The 19092-nt window shown below is 36.8% G+C and overlaps 1 long non-coding RNA gene across 2 annotated transcripts; it reads right to left on the reverse strand.

Annotated features, from left to right (window-relative positions):
• Nucleotides 1-715: 715 nt before the first annotated feature.
• LOC113482406 lies at nt 716-7647 on the reverse strand. 2 transcript variants are annotated; one of them, XR_003398841.1, is made up of 4 exons: nt 7494-7647; nt 4662-4941; nt 3209-3274; nt 716-2448 (listed from the first exon to the last, which is right to left on the reverse strand). It is a non-coding gene; the product is annotated as an uncharacterized LOC113482406 (long non-coding RNA). The 2 variants fall into 2 exon arrangements; XR_003398842.1 differs by lacking the exon at nt 3209-3274.
• Nucleotides 7648-19092: the final 11445 nt, after the last annotated feature.

Below are 19092 nucleotides of genomic sequence, written 5' to 3' on the forward strand. Positions count from 1 at the left end.
AGAAGTATTAGCAGGTGCTATTTGATACTGACATCCTCTAAAAGGAGGTCGTGATTGAATTTTTTTTTTTGAGTTTATGTGATGATTTATATCAGCTCTTTATATTTGATTTGTAGAAATGGGAATTCCAGCAAACTTGAGCTTTTTGGCAGATATAAATATTTCATACCTTTTTGAGGGGGACGGTAGGTCAGAAAAAAGCCAACCTCCACAAAATTAAAAAAAGAAGAAACAAGTGTATATCCTGCTATGGACACAGTTACATAGATTTTGCAGACTCAAAGCAATGACAGTGCAATTTGCATCCAAATGCCTGTTTTTTCTGCAAGAGTACAAAGTGTTTTATCAGTTACAGGGATTGCTTCTGGAATGTTTGCCTCCAAATTGATCCTGCTTGTACTACATTTCACAAAACTAATTAATTTCTCATCAGTGAAGATGTTCTGACATTCCCTTTTTCAAACGAGTTTCTAGGTTGGAATATACAGTATATGAATAAGAGAGGGTCTAGATATTTGTATTGTCCATTTGAAAGTTATATTTCATACACTTTCATAAACTATTCATGTGGGAAGAAATTAATTACTTTAATAATTATAGTAAGCAATTAATATTACAGCATTAAATACTTGGTAATAGAAATTCTGTTAAAGTTGTTACAGGTGTACAAAGAGAATTGACTAGATACTTGTAACCTTAGTGTGCAATGCAAAGATAGCTGACGACTTTTTTTCCTTAAAAGTATCAGCAAATGTATAGTAACTCTATTAAAAATAAATATAAGCATTCATATTTCTGTCAGGAATTAGCATTTTTTATATCAGTTCTCCAAGAGTGGAAGTAGATGTATGACCTTGCAAATGTCTTTGTAGTGAGAGTTTACTACCATTATCTCATTTCAGAGGTTGTCCTAGAGAACCTGGAGTTTTTTATTCATTTACACTTGTACAGGATTGCATTTTTCCATTTCATGTTTCTAGTGCTTTCTGCTTACTTTAAAGTAGAAGGCTTTTTAAATGCTGTTCATTTCCCTGTTCAACTTGTAGTTTAGATGCTTCGACTGAACAGAAATTTTGTTTCAGCGAAGTTTTATTAATGAAAGGAAAGTTACGATAAGCTCTAAACTTTACATTTAGGATTACTAATGAAATATTATATCTATTTTAAATATGCCTGATGATCCAGTCCCTTACTTCTTTGTTAACTAATGTATTTCTAGCTCACCCACATTTCTTTGCTACCATTTATGAACAACTTGACCACTTTGCAGCAAGTTAGCTTCTTGTCCCAAAGCCTGTCACTCATGAAAGCTTTCTGCTTCAAAAACAATCAAAACATAACAACAAAAAAAACCTGGAACCCCCCAAAATGAACAAAAACCCCATCCCAAAACCTCACCTGCTGGCCATCTTTATAGTTCATGTCAACACAGAGATACCTCCAAATACCCAACAATATTTAGCCAGGGGATTAACTCTGACTTTGTATTGCTTATTACTCTATCTGCTTATTACCTTGTGGTTCTGTCGCTTATTTGCACTCTCACCTGTTGCACACACTCTCTCGTACTATTTCCTGTTCTCACCATAATGCTGTTATGACATAATCTTTGACTGATACTTACAAGCCCTTCCACAAAATAAAATAAAGTCATCAGTTGTTTAAGTATATTCTGACAGCAGCAATATAAAATATGTTAAAGCTGTAATGACTTGGTTAAAAAATGGAAATCCTGGTCTAGTTTAGAAATATGTAGAAGCCAAAAAGTAGCCACAGCATATATTATCCTTGAAGAATTACAACCTGTTAGTGTATTTCTAGCTGTGTAGTAAGACTGCAAATTAAATACTCCATTTACTCAAATTTTCCTGCTTGGTGGTAGTAAGACCAGCTGACATTATGGGAATGGTATTTTAATAATGCTTTGAGAGATGAGATAATACTTTGATCACTAAAAGGAATTGTCTTTCTGTAAGGACTTTTGTCTTGATTTACTAAAAAAACCTGAAGAGCTCTAATTTGTGTGGGGGGTTTTGTGTACTTTATCCAGGGAAATAAATGCAGTGACCGATTTAATTTGTCATCCTCTAACTCAACGACACTGATCCAAATCCTATTGAAGTTTAAGAACTTTCCAGCTATTTTACAGATTTGCATCACGTTAAAAAAAAAAAAAATCCTTTAGACTTTCATGCAAGTGAACAACTTGTCTCTCAGATCATAAATCTAATCACCAGTGGAAGTCGGACAGAAGAATGCCACTTTATGGGCACTGTGCTGTTGTCTGGGATTTTCACACACACACAGTCTTTCTTCTTGTGTGCAATTAATGGCTAAGCGGGACTCAGCTTTCCAAAGGTGAGGGCTAATGACTCTCTTGTTCCCCACTTTTTCCTCAGGGAGCAGAGATCTTCCTCCTTCCCCAGGGTTGCTGAGCATGGTGTCCTCCTAAGAAGGCAAGAATGAGAAGGATGTTTAGGACACTTAATAAGTTTTGTGTTTTATTTTCCTTGTACTGGCTTTACTCCAAATTTTTCATCATGAGCAGAGTATTACTTAAATCTCACATCTGTTAAATTAATCTGTGTGCAGCAGACTGCTACAATGATTAATATTCCCCATCTTGGTGTGGACAGTTGATGCAAAACACAGGATAATATTTTCAAAACTGCACATTTCTAATTAAAATCATATTAGTCATCTTTTCTAGACAAAAATGAAGGGCTGTGTCTACACCCAAAGTGAGGTTACTTAAAAAGCAGACAGAAAATAGCATGTAGAAGTTCACAGCATTTTCAGAGCATGAATTGATGTATGTAGATTTGAAAAATTCCAGGGTGTGGGTTTTTTCTTTTCTGGAAGAAAAGACAGATGTTTGAACTCCAGCATTACCCACAGCACTAGTCATGTTTTCCAGGTTGGCTTCCTAGATGAACTGTGGCTTCTAGTCTACTATATCTCTGGGATTCCTCTTCTACTACATCAACATCTGGCATAGTGATTTTTCCCATTTTTGTGATTTCTTTCCCCATTTAAAATACATAGACCATTATAAATGTTAAAAGGTGGTGACATATGTTATCATACAAAGCAAAAATTGTTGTGGCTGCAAAATGCCACCTCTGCTTTAATGGTTTAACATGAAGTTTTAGTTACGGGAGTTTAGAGAGGCTAGTCATAACTTATATTTGATTTTTTTTTCCCTTACATCTGAGTCAGAACATTCATCAAACAATAGTCAGTGATAAGATAGGCATCTGAAGCAAGCAGACAGCTAGCAGTCTGTGAAGCAATGTACGCAGCAAGAAACTTCTCAGTCAAATCTTGGTGACCTTTATTTAGCATGGCTGCTGTGGCCCAGCCCTCCCTTTAGCAACACCTAAAAAATGCTACTGAGATCAGAAGCATTTCAAAGAAGTAAGTGAAAGCTAATCATGGTTCTTGTTCTTTCTACTTAGGGATGATAAAACCTGTAAATAACCCGTATGTTGCACAAAACTTGAGTTTTGGTCATGAAAATAATGCCCATGGTGAATCTGAGGCAGACAGGAATGTGACAAAATCTGCTGACAGGAGGTAACTTCATAGGATTACAGATTTAATCACTTTTGATCTGAATTTCTCTATATCATTAGCTTGTGCCACCCAAATAGTAAGGTTTCTTGTTCAGTCTTAGATCACTCATAAATCAAAAAAGATTGAGGTCCTGTGTTTCTGTGCCTTTCCCAATTCCTCATTTAAAACTGTATGTCTTATATATTGGACTTTATATGGGACCAGTGCTTTTTAATGTCAGGTAAGGTAATTTCTGCTAGTTCTAACCAGTTGATGTCAGAGCTTCTTTAATGTGCAGTTCCATGTGCTACAGGTATAATTAGTAGAGCTATTAGAGCTGTATATCCCTGTTATTAAAGGGCTGGTCTCTACACAAAGTCATCTTGCAAGGGCTCAAAGACTGAGTTCTGCATGACTTATTCAGAAATAAAATGAATTTGGTGACTTCTATCAATACTGGTAAAGAAAACATCCCTCTGCCAGGGAAATTAAATTCTTTAATTTTAAATTATGGAAGAGGAGTGTAGTAGCTAGTCACACTTTACCATAATGTATAACTAAATTAAATCATCTAGAGGCTTAGAGGTAGATTTTTTTTTTTACTGGTTTCATTTTAAAGTAATAATATATTACATAAAATTATAAATTCTTGCATTTAACCTAGTTTAGGCTGATTGAAAACCTAAAGCAGAAAGGCTGGTTTATAATGTAATCAAATTGTATATTCTACATTTTTCATTTAATCAAGTAGTCCTAGATGTCTGTCTTTCAGTAGCCTGAAAACAGTAACTGGAATTCTGTGGAATGAGGGGTAGGTAAAGTCTGTGTACAGCAGTAAATGTATCACTACTTCTGTTCCTTCCTAGCAGGGAATACCCACTAATCCTGTAATTCAGAGAGGGATGTCCAAAGCTACCTTCAAACAGTCATAAAACATGAGTCCCAAACACTAATCTAGATCTCTTCTTTGATAAGAATGCAGGTGAAATAACTCAATAAACGCATTCAGTACTCACAAGCTCTCGTACCAGTTATGTTATTGTAATGCCTTGTTTCCCTATCAGTGCTTGCATTCTCAAAGGTTTCTGAGTACAGCATTGACTTACTACTGTAGGCACTAACATTTGCCAGAATTTCTTAACTGTAGTCATCTTTGTAACTGCAATAATGGAAAAGTCTCTTGTCTTGGGCTCCCCAGAGGGTGCCTCTTATTTGGATTCTTGGAAAATAAATCAGTAACTGTTTCAGCCCACGTTCTAGCTAGTGGACGACCTCTGTATCCCTTTGGATAGCTCTGTAGTGACTCACAAGTCTTGTCCAGTCCTGGCTTTCTTAACATTTTTCCATTCACTTTAGTTGCAGAACAGTGCTTTTTCAGCAGTTCAGCTGTAAGAACATGAAGGGTTTCTATTTAGCTTAAATTTAGTTAACCAAATATGTGCTCCTTGCTGAGTTCTTCATGTGGCAGTTAATTTCATTTTCCCTGTTACGAATTTCTGTTTGACAAGTTAGTGCTCCGAGCAGCTAGCAAACAGAGTGAGGTATCTCCTGGCTTGTCCCTGTGCGTGCCAGGCTATGCAGTGTGACCTTTGTCTGGAGCTCCACAGATTGCTCCCATATTCAGCCTGATTTAATTTATCCATTTGCACAGATTTTATTTTGGAAGAGAAATTTGTCCACGTTGATATGTGGGACTATTTGATCACAAAAACTCTGTCTTACACAGTGGGAAGATAGTGATCTGTTTGCAAAAAAGAACAGTCTGAGTAAAGTATGCAGCTAGGACATAAGATTTTGAAAGGTACAGAAAACTACCAAGAATATAGTATGCATAAGATTGAGAGTTAGTTCTCATACAGTATTCCCAAGAATAACCCTTAATTGAAAACTGGTTACAGAAAATAATGTTTCATTACGTGTACTACCTCAGTGCCGATAACAAGACTAGCCAAAGCTGTTGTACAGAGAACTGGAAAAATTAGTTTTCCCCACACAGGGACAGCTGTTACCTGGGGGGCTGTGGGTCCATCCCTACCAGATTTCTCTAACTAGGAAGCCATAGCATCAGCACTGGCTCCCCACATTTTGGGGAGGTAATCAGTTTCAGTAATATCCTGGTTCTAGTAATAAGAGAGCTTTGTCTAGTCCATCCAGTGTCATGTTTCTCTTCAGAGCTTCCATAAACTGTATCTCAGTTTAAAATACCTTGTAAGTTACTCTAACAAAAAACCCGATTTCTTGTAAAAGGTAAAATTGAATCTTGTGGTATTTGACAATTTATGACATTTTATTTGTATGTTACTATTTTTTTTTGTATTTTTCATAAATTTCATATATGACAGGCAAATAAGCAAAGTCATTAGCTGAGGTTTAGAATAATAGGATGGTTACATTTAAGTTATTAAAGGTATTCATCTATCTTAAGATTCACTTAAGATACCTAAGGGCATATCCTAAAGACATTTAGACAACAAAATCCTGTTTGATGAATGCTTTTTGTCCCTCTGAAGGAGTTTATAATATAAGAAATGTCTATTTCAGTTTTTCTCTGGTTTTGCATTCAGTATGAGTGCCATTGTGCTACATGTACCAGACACCTGGTCTTTTGTAGAACCTGCCTGGCTCTGTGTGGGCAGTCAGGCTATGACCAGAGTTTAATTTCCCAGCAGGTTTATGTTTCTGGCTCAGCCTTAGCTGCAGACAAAATTCTGTCAAATAAAACCAGATGCATTTCAGGTAAAATATAATTTATATCCGCTATGATAAAGATTTAGCTATTGCAATGAGGCGTTCATTGTGTGGTATAAATGCAGCAGGTCTCTAGATCCAAATTCTGACATTTGTCCTCTGTGCATAAACATGTGCAACAGTCATTACAGAAGAGAAGCTCTCAGTTGTTTGAAGAAAAAAATGTGTAATTTTTAAAATACATGTTGAAATTGGAAATTTTCTTTTTGTCAACAGATTTGGTCAACTTGGCAAGAAAGAACTGTTTTGATGAGAAAAGCTGGATCTGAGAGAGTCTTTAGACAGAGTCTTTATTCTGATGGAGAATTTGTATGCAGTAAGTAGTAGAAATATTTTGTGATTCTTAATTTATTCTTAGAATATTTAAGACTCCATCAGAGTGTGCAATAGAAATGCTGTTATAGAGACCAAGTTGCTGATGATTAATGTCAACTTCTAGAATGGCTAGAGCTCAATTTCTGTAAAGGATTACCGGCCTTACATTGTTAAAATTAATTTGGCTTTTTTTCCTTTTCCAGTTAAAATGCAATATTTTAACGCATTTAACAAATTGTTGCTATATATCTCACTGAGTGAATCCAAGGGCACTGATGCCTTTCTGTCTTTATGGTACCTACTGCATTCTTCCAGCTTTTGTTTCCATGGGGTGGGTGAAAAGTCACTGATCTGGAGCACTGCTAAACAAAAACAACTCTCAAAGGTGGTTAAAAATAAATATCTGGACATTATCTTAAAAAAAAAGAGCTGCATTTTATTATCACAGCCAGCATTGAATTTAATGTGTTCCACTGTTAAACAAGGTTTTTTTATACTAAATCCCATCCTGTCAAAATTTGCTTTTCTTTAAACACTAGAAGAACTGAAGTTACTTGAGAAATTTTTTTTTTCACATAGGTTAATTTCTTAGCAATCCTATGCCTGAATGCCGTCTCTTAAGAATAAGTAACAATGGTAAGAAAAGAAAGCTTTAAAAAAATACAGCAACCCATTATAGCACAACGTTAACAAAAAAGCTGGCTTTACAGCTGCAGCTAATTGCTTTTCCGTGATTATTTTGTGCAGTAGCCAAGAAATAGGTGCTCACTTGTTAGCAAAAAAGAAATCTCAATGACAGCTGTGAATCATTAAGGTTGTTAGCAGGTTAATTCACAAACCAGGTGGGACTAGGTGGAGTTGAAAAAGTGGTGTACCAAGATCTGTAGGAGCTTTTAGGAAAAACCTCCTGCAGTAGTATACAGCCATGTCAGTTAGAGGTTCACTGTAGGTGACTCGCAGCCTTCATGTAGGGCTTGAGGAACTAATCCTTGAATGTGCTGTCTCTGATCTGTAGTTCTAAATGTACAAAATCTAAGAGGAAAGTAAAGTAACTGTCAAGTAGAGGAGTTGACCTAGTTTTGTTCCTGAGAAGTGATTAAACAAGCTTTGTTGCTGATGTACTTTGCTTGCCTAAAAAACCTGCAACAAGCCCAATCAAACATAAAAGCCCATCTGAACATCTATATACTAACTAAATTTTTAAGATGTTTACCTTCATAGAGTTTATTTGTGATAGAATGAGGATCTGCAGTTTTAAACCCTGTCTGCATATATTTTCCAGAAAATAATATAGCTTGATAGATATTAACTAGAATGGCAAAAAAATTGCTAAAAACTTTCCTTTTATGTTGTTGAAATAACCACGAAGAGCTTCTCTGAAAGATTTTGTGTTCTTTGTGGGATTTCTACCTATATGTTAGGACTGGATGACTTGGTAAAATGACCAAATTCTTTAGATTCAAGAAATCTAGAGAAATGTGGGTGGTGTTGCCACCAACAAGCCAAGATGTTATAACTGAAAATATCAGTTCTGGCCTTGTTTAGCTTTATTCTGAACAAACAGAAGGTTAGAAATAGGTCGTTCTTCAGGTCTCTTGTTTGTCAAGCTTTGAAGCTTATTTTTTTTAAAGTAGCAGTGAAAGTTTAGGGGAAATGTCAGCTATGGTTTTGGGCATTTTGTTTATAAAGTGAATTATCTTTTTAATCAGGGAGGACTAAAACTCTAGGAACTAAAATGTGAGATGGGGAAAGGAAATTATGGGAACTTGAATCGTGGCATTGGCTGTCTTCTCTACGAGTAGATGTAAGGGGTTGTTTGTAGAAATGTACTGATCATAAGTAGCACTGAGCCTTTAATTTTTAAAATTTTGGTAATGCTGGAGTCATAAAAGAATAAGTTTTCTTGTGATGGGCAAAATAACTGTGAATTTATTTATTTATTTTTAATCTCAAAGATGCCTCCAAATATTTTTCCCCCATCTTCCACGCAGTTGTCAGCTCTGACCCAGGGATACTAACCCATCTACTGCAGTGTTATGGGATTATACACTAAACAAACAATAGCTGCAGGGTTAAAATGTAGGTTTGCTTCCTTACTCTGTGTTAACACTCATTAAAGAAGTCAGCCACTGATATTTAACATAGTGGTTTTACAATGTGGACATGTTCAGCAAGGGCTTGATTAGACGGGCTTTTTCTTTACACACAATCCTCTAAGGGCTTGATAAATCTTTGGGTGGGTTTTTGTATTTTTTTTTCCCCTATTAAAGTTTCTGGAAATAGAGGCTCTTGCAGGATAACATTTGAAGCTTCTGAATCAGGGGTGTGACACAAAAACCCTACAGGTGAACTCCCCATACTGCAGGGACTGGTAAATCAGTCAGTATTTTGAAAGAACCCTAAGGAACCAGTGGTAAAAACTAGATATAAACAGTAACTAATAACAATTTTTTTGGATGTGCCAACATTGACCAATTTTTGAAATGGTGATCTAAAAAGCCTCGACTGTTTGAGCCACGTGTCTCCTCCTACATGCAGGCCTGTGTGGCATTGCTGATCTGCACTTATATAAATAATTTTACAAGTGGAATATTCTAGATCAAATTGACATACCTGTTTATACACAAAGTTATAAAGACATAATTGGACATTTTATGCAAGCAGTATCTAAGAATGATTGTGGTTTTATTCTGAAAGCAGTAAAGCTTGCACAAATTGTTTGCATTAGCCTTTGAAGTCTGTTTTCTTAACATCTTGAATTCTGCTCTGGCTTCTTGGCTTTGTGACAGAGATGCTATCTTGAATGATAAAAGAATAGTAGCAATTACACTTCAGCCCAGCTGCTTTAGCAAATCCAGGTTTTGGTATATGGTCCTTATGGCTTCCACAGAAACTGTAATTTAAAGTTAGTGAGAAGGAAGGAGTCTTGTTTGTAACATCACTCAGTAATATAATGCTTGCAACTTCTGCCTGCTAGAAAGTTTGTAGGATTGGACTCGTATGAATTAGTTCTGTATCCGTTCTGTATAGAACAGAAAAATTCCAAACTTTATGCTGATAGAGTTTGAATTCATATTTTTTTATTCCCTCTCTGCCGCTCATCAGAATTTTAACTAACAGGCACTTAAAGAATTGCAGTAAATCACTGTGGGATTGATGTTTTTCCATGCTGCACAGATGTGGGGGTTTTTTCATAGCTGTGATTCTCATCAGGTAGTTTGGACTCTTTATTGAGTTATGTAGCAGAGAAGAAAATGGAAGAAAATTGTGAAAAGGAAGACATTTTAATTTAAGACCAAATAATAAATGTGAAAGGAGAAGAGCAACTTTGTTATAACTAAAAAAAAATAATTCACTTGACCATTTCCCTCATATTTGGTAGGCTATAAGCATGTTTTTTGCATTCTCTAACATAATATTTTGTGAAAAAAGTCCTATAAAATATGATAGCAATCAAGTTTGGGTTTTGGAAACTTTACTCTTAAAAAATTACTTTTTAAAGAAAATAAATTACTGTTATTTCTAAAGCATTTCTGAATTCCATTGGGTTTTATGAGGAAGCTTTTCACAGCTGTATAGCGAGGTATTTTCATTCAAATTAAACTGTACTTGAACACTGAACTCCCATTCTTTGAAAACTTCCGAGTACCTCTGAGCACTGGGGAAGGGCTGCCTCTATGCTTGTGCAATGACTGCTGCATTAGGAATGCAGCTTTGTTTGTGGCTTCTAAAAGCAATAGACATGAAAATGCACAATAAAATGTGGTGAAGTATCTAAAAGTATTTAGAAAATTACACATGAAAAAGTACAAAAGAACTTGTAAGGAGAGGTATAGACAAAAAACCCCCCCAACCAACTCCCAAAGCACCTGAAAAGCTGACAATATTAATCTCTAGCTTTAATAAAACCCAGAAAACCAAAACAATGAACAAAACCCAAACATCCCCCTCCCTCAAAGTTCTATAATGTTATAAAACCATGTTATGCTGTTTTGGATGTGAATCTGAAAGTCCACAGCGACCAAATCTTGTGTTCCCCCATGCCAGACGTTTAATAAACTTATAAGCAAACAAAATATACTTTATAAGAGTCCAAGGTACAATAGCTCTTTTTAGATTAAGTTAAAAACCAATTTTGCCTGTATTTAGGGTTCCAGTTTCACAGGGGGTTGAACCATACACACATTTCGCTGAAAAAAGTAAAATTTAATAAACATTTAAAATACGTTTTCTGGGGTGGAAAAGTTTGATAAATACTCCACCTCTGGAGGATGAGAAGAATGTGTACTTCAAAATGAGAAGTGTGGAGACCCCAGAGGGGAATGCAGGGGCCAACACGGTGCTAAATCCCAAAGAAGCAGTGCTTCCTCCACCCCCCGTCACAGGAGCTGGGAGCTGTTGTAGCCTCGCAATGCCTATTCACTTATGGCGTGAAATTTGCTGACAACTAACTTCATAGCCATCAGAAGAAAAATTTTAAGGCGGCACTTGTAAATTACCTTAGTTCCCTGCTTATGTACTAGGTATTAGCAATTTAACCCTCTGAGTTAAACTATAAATTATGTGCCTTTGATGTAACACATTGAAAACCCATATGGGTAGCGGTCTCCATTTTTTCTGATGCCTGGCACTTTGCCCTGGCTCATGTTCCATATATATACTCTAGAGATGAGTAAAAGGTTGCCTTTCCCTCAGTCTATGAAAAGCTGCATGGAGCATCGCTTTGGTATGCTAGACAAAGACCTATCTATCTATTATGTAGTGGAAACTATATGGAAGGAAATGAATCCTGCGGGTATGACTCCCCTTCTGCCAGCTCTCAGCCGTAGTTCCAGGTTATTGTGCAGAAATGCCGTATGTTACTGCTTTCTGGTAGCACCAGCTGCAGTGCTTAGGGGCTGGTGGAGGGAAAACTTTATGGCTCCCATGCAGAACTGGAGCACTTGCTTTATAAAAACAGTAGGAACATTCAGTCATATCGTACCAAGTGAAACAGTAATGAAGGAAGCATAACAAGAACAAAAGTATTTGCAATGTCTGCCTGCCTGGTCCTCTGTTGCTCCTCTTCCCTAGCCCTCCTGAGCTCCTGGTAGCAGTCGGTGCTTTTTGGTTTTGTTCAGTTTGTCCAACTGCTGCACTGCTACTCACATTCCAATTAGCTCACTGTGAGAAAAAATTAAAAATAACTGCCAGAATATCAGACGTATGTTTCCCACAGACAGTAAGAGTGGAATCTAAAAGTGAGGACCAGAGAGGAATTTCAGAATTCCTATCCTGACCTTAATGCTTTAATCCTTAATGCTTTATCTGAATTTTCCTTCAGGAGTTTGGGCAACGTTTGATTTATGAGACATGTACTTTTCATGTAAAACTGCTCTGAAGTAGCAAACGTGTAGGATAGGAGATGCTTTTGTGATGGAATTATAAAAATAGCCCTGTCTGGAAGTAATTTGAGGAGTCCCTGCAACATATACGGTACACTATAAAGGGTTTCTGATTTGGAAAGTATTTGCTACTCCATCAGGCTTAACCCTTTGGTAACTGTAGATGTGTAGTTATTGACATGTTACACATGTGATCTAACTGTACTGCCAAGTAGGATCTAAGGTTAAGAAATTGTAAAGTCAGAGGTACTGGTGTTCCAAGGATGTCAGGATAAAATATAGATCTAAGTAACATACTGCAGATTAAAAGTACCAGATTTTTTTTCCTAAATATTCTATAAATATATAGTATATTTATATATGTGTGTGCTTTGTGCTTTAGATACTTTTTTTTTTTTGTGAATATTAACTGGACTTGCGGTCTAGATTTGTATTCAAACTGTTAGCAAGTGCTGTTCCAAGAGGGAACTTCCTTTACAGAAAAGTTTTATATAAGTTGAAAATGCCTTGCTGTTTATACATAACCACACGCACAAAAGCGACATTACAGATCAGTTGTTCTGGAAAATGAAATGTGACCTGCAAAACATTGCCACAGTTTGTGAAAAAGTATTTTCTATTTTGTAGATGCAAAATGTTTTATTTTTTCCTTCCTTTTGATTGGGAAAGAAGTTATGTCTCATAGTGATACATTTCATCATCCTGAAGGATTTTACAGAATTTTTAGAGCATAGGCAAGGCCGTGTAACAGATGTGTAAAACAGCATTTGTGGGCCGTTTATGGCCAGCTGTAGCTGCAAACTTCCATCTGTGCCCAGGGACATCACCTCTTGTAACAAGACTGAAAGGACTAGATGCTTTCTTTAAAGTTCAGTTGCATTTTTAATATAAACAAAAGATGCATCTTGCTTGCGGTAGCTGATAAAATTATTATTCTTAGCTACGTGTTGTCTGACCTGCTCCTGAACTGAATTTAAATCCACTGCAATTTCCCTTGTAGCTTTTAAAGAAATGTAACTCTTTGTTTGTGTTGCTTTAAAATGCTGTTGTGTGAATTGTGCCAGTTGAGGAGATGATGGGTGATGATTTCGGTTGCCTCTGCAGTGGGTACAGCCGAGCATCTGGGCCCACTGTGTTAGCAGTTATCCCAAGCCAAGTCACTTGTCCTTGTGGTCAGCGAGCTACGGCCTGTTTATCCTTTCAAGTACATCTTGGATTTTAATGTGCAGTTTTTGCTATTCCTTTTTCCTTATCCCGGTACTCAAATCATGAATTGCAGTGCCAGTTCACTGAGAAAAGGAATTACAGGTGTCCCAGTAAATTCAACGTGGCTGAGGCAGGTGGGGTGTTGCCCTGGGGCCAGTGTGGGGAAGAGGGGGTGCAGGCAGTGACAGCACTCTGGGTGCAGCACAGCATGGGGACGGCTGTAAGGAAGTTTATTGTGCTTCTGAAAAATCTACGTTGAGAAGGAAACCTTTCTCCATTGAGATGCTGGTTTCCTATGTGATTGGGTAGATTGTCTTCTCCAACTCAAAAGCAGAAGGCAGAAAAATGCTGCATGTTGTAACAGAGCAAGTCAGAGGGCTTCAGGTTATATGAGCAGGGAAACATGTATTTCTGGAGGAGCGTATCTTAACTTATTTCATAACCTCTGTGTAGTGGCTAAGGAAAAAAGTGGGTGCTTTCTCCAAGCTAACACCCACTCATGACATGCCATTTGTTGTAATTTGAGGAGCTCAAGAAATAACCATTTACTCTGTAGTTTTCCATGTCAGCGGAAGGAATAACTCAGCTTTACAGTTACAGCTATTACTTTCATCCAGTTTCAAAGCTGAGTTCCAAAAAGGTACATGTTTAGTCTCCAGTGAATGAGAAATAAATTCACTACTCCTACTGCAAACTCTCTTATCTTTTCCGAATAATTTCTGTGTGAAGCAAAGGATGTGCCTGAGCAGTGGAGGCGGCAGCAGTGTGTGCTATGCTTTGGCTACGACTGGAATTTGCAGACAACTGCTCTGTGCGCAGAAATCACACTGAACCTCCCTTCACTTGAGTAACATGCCCACGAAAAGGCAGGATAGTAGAAGGAATCCATGTCCTCTGTGTCTCTGCTCCCTGCTTAGAGACACACACGTGGGTAACCCTGCAAGAGCAAAGCCTAAGGAGTGAACTTCGAAGTGCCTTCCTTCCGTGAAATGTTTCCTGCTGTACGTACTAACTATTCCTGTTCTCTATTTAGGTACCACTAAAACACCTTGGTGGATGATATTTAATTAGAAAAAAATTTGTCAATATTGGACCGTCACTTTTTGATCTTTTTGATATTGCTTTTTTTTTTTTAATTTCTAAATTTAGATGTTTAGGTATTTTAAAGGCTCTTTAGGGTTTTAAAAAAACATTAATTCTATGGGATTTTCTTTATTTGAAGGTAGTAATGAGACTTGCAATATGGTTGTGAAAAGATTTTTAGGTTATTCCAATCTAAGGACTGGAATCACAACTGCATTGTGTCTATAGAGTTGTACAAAATCGGTATATAAATCTGGCACCTTAGGAAGGCATTCTACACATACCTCCTTCTGTTACAAGTAAGTCTACAAAGAACAAAGCAGAGGAAAATCACTTTCTAGTTGTTTAATGCCCTTTAATGGCTTTAGTGTGTGATATGCAAGTTCTCTGGCTGTTTCTCAGAAGAGAGGAGGCAGTGCCCTGGCCAGAGTCCAGAGGGAGCTCCCAAAGTTCATCTGCTGTACTCCTCCCATGGTGACAGATGGGTAACTCTCTTACCTAAATAAACCATCCACCCACTATAGACTTTCCCTGTGCATAAGTAGATGCAATATGCACGGGTTCAGTGACTTCATGTCTATATCTAAGTAATGTCTTTATTGTGATGACATAGCAGCTTCTCGTTGTGTGTTACGTTATGACAGAGATGTTTGTCCCTGAATTCTTTTTTTTTTTTTCTCTTGTCTTTGAGCAGTTTTGGTTTTGTGGTTTTTTTTTGTTTTTTTTTTTTTTTAACTTTTTTTTTTTTTTAACTTTCAGAGGAATTGGTTGTATATCTGCCAGAGGGATAATGTGTCAGTCAACAGATATTTTGGCTTTGCAGAAAATTTTTACTATCAAGTTCAATACTGAGGAGGAAATTGGCAGACATTTCTTTTGTAACAATGTCTAACAGCATCAACTGCAATATGCAGTATTGCAATATATGAGCTGACAATCATTGTGAAAGTGGAAAAGAGGCCTGGCATCTCTAAGCCAGGGTATACTGGAAGGAGGGAAACATTTCACTCCATCCAAGAGTAGAATTTAGGATTTACAGCAGACTTTGACTTTTGAAGACATGCTTTAAAGAAGCAGCCTTTGTAATTTTACCTACAGGAAATCTTTACATTGCTTCTCATGCAGAAACTAAGATGTTTGTCTTTAGCAGGGCATGTCTGAGCATCTTTTCCAGCACTGGATCGCCCTGGATCTTTGCTTTACTTCTTCTAAACTGGCTCGTTTGAACAAGACAAAATAAGAAAGAAGCTAAACAACAGCCTCCTAAGAAATGTTTATGATTTTCGGGAAGAACCCCAACCAAAAACCCTTTTTTTTTTTTTTTTTTCTCAGGGAAAAAAAGGGAGTACTTCAACACAGGCAACCAATTTGAAAGACATTTGCAGACACTTGTGTGAGGCAATGTTAGTCTGACATGATGAATATCCTTCACCAACAGTTGTATTACCTTTTCATTTTTGCTGTCTGCTGCATAAACCATAGAATTTAACCCAGTTGATCCTGACCATTAGTGTTATGTACAAGGTACATGCAGGCATTTTCTGATACTCAGATAAGTAGCAAACATCTTTATTTGATGCTGAAGGTATATTTAACCATACTGTTTAAATGTGTATTTCTACTGTAAGAGGCATCTAACAATTATATAACTATCACCATGCTGCTTCTTTTACAGTCTTTGTTTAGAGTTGAATGTAAGTGAGGGAAAACAAAGTTCTTAATCTCTAATTTCTAGTAGATTTTGTTTTCCCATTTTCCCAAGGTTTAAGAAAGCAACTGTTCTTTAGAAGTCACGTTTGCAAACAGATTTCTTTGGCAAATATACTTCTGGTGCAGCTGTATGTTGATATTCTGATATTGTTGTGAAATTTATTAAGAAGTAGGGGATGTGGTTTTCCTTGTTCCTTATTTCCTTGATAATAAAATGGTTATTCAGTATGTATTTTTGTACACTAACCCCATATTTATGCTTGACATTGTTGATAGACTCCTGCAGAATGCAATAATTCAATAATTTATAAATTCTTGTCATTTGTCAGGGAAATGGAGACTGGTTTGAAGCCTGGGCATCTTGGATGCAAGTAGGACTTTAGACTTTCACAGTGACAGGATTTTACCCTTGGATTATGCTGAGAGTTCCTACTCAAGAGATGCCTGAAAGCTTCAGCAGTTTCTTTTTTTTTCTCTTGGGAAATAAGAAATCATTTCGGGCTTATGTCAGAATCCATCTGAGTGAGTATGGAAGCAGGCAAGTTCCAAATTCACTTTATATTAAAAATCAGACCAATGATAGTCTGTGTTCCCTGTAAGCTGACTGCACTTCTCAGTATCCAAATATAGCTTTAAAATACATGGCCGCAAGGAAGGATTAGTACCATCTTATGATAAATATGATTAAATGGAATAATCTATTTGAAGTTCCTCTGGAATTTGCCACTCCTATATTTGTACACCTTCAGCTACTCCTGGAGGAAAGTGAGTGAAAGGAATTTTCCAAAGATTTGTATTTGCAACCTTCTTTTCTAATAACCAATGGTTCTAATTTATCTGGAAAATGAAAAAGAGAATCTGTGCCCTTTTCTGTCTTTTATTATATTGCTGATAAACAAAATATTGCAGCATTTCATCAACAAACTTGGAGAAACTTTCAGTCTTGTAATACAGTAGAAGATCAACCAATTGGGTGAATGATTTATATTCTGAATGCTCAGTAAAGTAAGTGGGAAGAACGAATAGGTTAAATTTACATTCTGAAACTTAGTTTTGTGGTGAAGGAAGGAAAAGGACATACAAGGGCTATCTTCCAAGCAACAGTCACAGGGTAAAAGTATGAAGGAAAAAACCTCATGCTAAAATATATGTATTTAGTCTTCGCGCTTTGTGAGATATAGCAGACTGTGGATTAGGGTCTTGGAAGACTAATGCAATTAAAACTTGATGTGAAAATATGGGGAGGGACACACAATGAATGTCTAGGGAGTTGTATACTATGGTATTTCGGCAGATGCTGGCACTAAGTGGTTTGATGGGTCTTCTCTATCCCTCATTTGGGTGATTGGGTGACTCCTTATATCCCCAGACATTCATCTGAACAATTATTCTTATCATGGAAGTCACAGGGTAAGCAGTGAGCAATTCTGTAAATGATTACTAGCGATGGTCTTTGGTACAGAAGTGGAATTTTGGGACAGCTAAAGCTGTGGTAGCCATAGGAACATCAGGAGGTGGTAACTCTTTCCTTGTTAGGGTATACTGTCCTGATCCTTCATGCACTATGTATTATTTATATATATGTGTGTGTGTGTATATGTAGGTGTAGAGTACATATATCTTTGCAGAATGAATGAATTTTGTGAATCGAGAATTCTAATTTGAGAGTGTCTTAGCAAAATGATTGAGAATTAAAGGGATTGTCAAGACTGTTAGGCCTCATTTTTTTTAAAATCAGATATAATACTTGGGAAATATGTCACACTGAAAATGCTAAAACAAAAAATTTTTTTTTTTTTTGAGAACAGACTCTGTATGGACAGGTGTAGATCAAGCTGCGAATTTATACATCCTAATTCAGAGAGACAACTTGAAAGCATGTTCCAGCCTCCAGGGCATCTTTTGATGGATAGTTATGACAGTTTGTGTACTAATGACACTTGTTCACTAGAAAATAATTTTGAAAACATAGATCACCTATGTAGTCATCCTACAATTTAACTTTCAGTCATTGTTGGAGTGGATTACATTTGGATTAGAAGCCTGCTAGTCAGCAAAATTACATTTTATTGTCAGACCTCTGACTTCCTTTGTCTCCCCGAAATTGCTTTATTTAAGTAACTAAATACGCTCACTTTTATTTCAATAAAATTAAGGAAAATAATATCTGTAACTTGGAAAATCTAAATAAAGTAATCTTGTGCAGGGTTATGAGAACTGGAAAGTCAAGCTGGTGTGTACAAAGTGAGTGGCTTTTATAAAGCAGAATAAATGCTTTTAATAACATACCATGAAAAATTCACACGACCCTAAAAATTCAGTCAGGTTGCCAGTGTCTATTTTGAAATGTAGGTAAATAGGCTGATTTTGACTGCTGGCATTGTCAGCTGATTTGCACAGATACCATGGTAGCATTTAGGCCTCATATTTACTGTGAAAAGATTTAAGAAAACTTGGAAATCTTAGTTACTTCTGCTGCTCTTAACACTATAATAAGCAAATGTACATATTCCCAACCTCTTGGCTGGCTACAGTGTTTATTTTATACAGTGGAAAACTTGATGGTTGATGATGAATCATCTGGCCAGCAACAACTAGCCTTGTCTGGAATGAGATAACTGGTAGTCAGATGCATGCGAAAGGCAGTCATTATCTGAAGCAATGCCAAAACTATGGTATTTCTAAACCAAAAATTTCAAATGTCACAGTAAAAGGTTTGCATAGTGAAAAGAATACTCTGGTTTTTTTTCCAGTATTCCCTAATCCAATTTAGAAGGTGCTAATAACGATTCTACATCTCTGTAATTACACTGCAGCTACACACCATGCAACTGAGCTTACTTAGATGCTGTGCAATCCGCAGGACAAGAACAGTCCTACTTTTCTCATAGTGACCAGTGCATGATGTGAAATTCAAAATTTGTGGATTGCTAGGAAACAATCTGTACTTCTTTTAATACTGGGAATCCTGAGAACATTTAATAGTTGTGAGAACTAGGCTGATGTGAAGAGCGTTCTGCTGATTGAGCCCTTCCCTTGCTTAGAGCTGGGGCGATGGCAGCAGGGAACCCGCAGCCTCTGTGGGTTCCTG

The sequence above is a fragment of the Athene cunicularia genome (genome assembly GCF_003259725.1).
Source record: "Athene cunicularia isolate RWA chromosome 7 unlocalized genomic scaffold, athCun1 chr7_part1, whole genome shotgun sequence".
Classification (NCBI taxonomy): domain Eukaryota; kingdom Metazoa; phylum Chordata; class Aves; order Strigiformes; family Strigidae; genus Athene; species Athene cunicularia.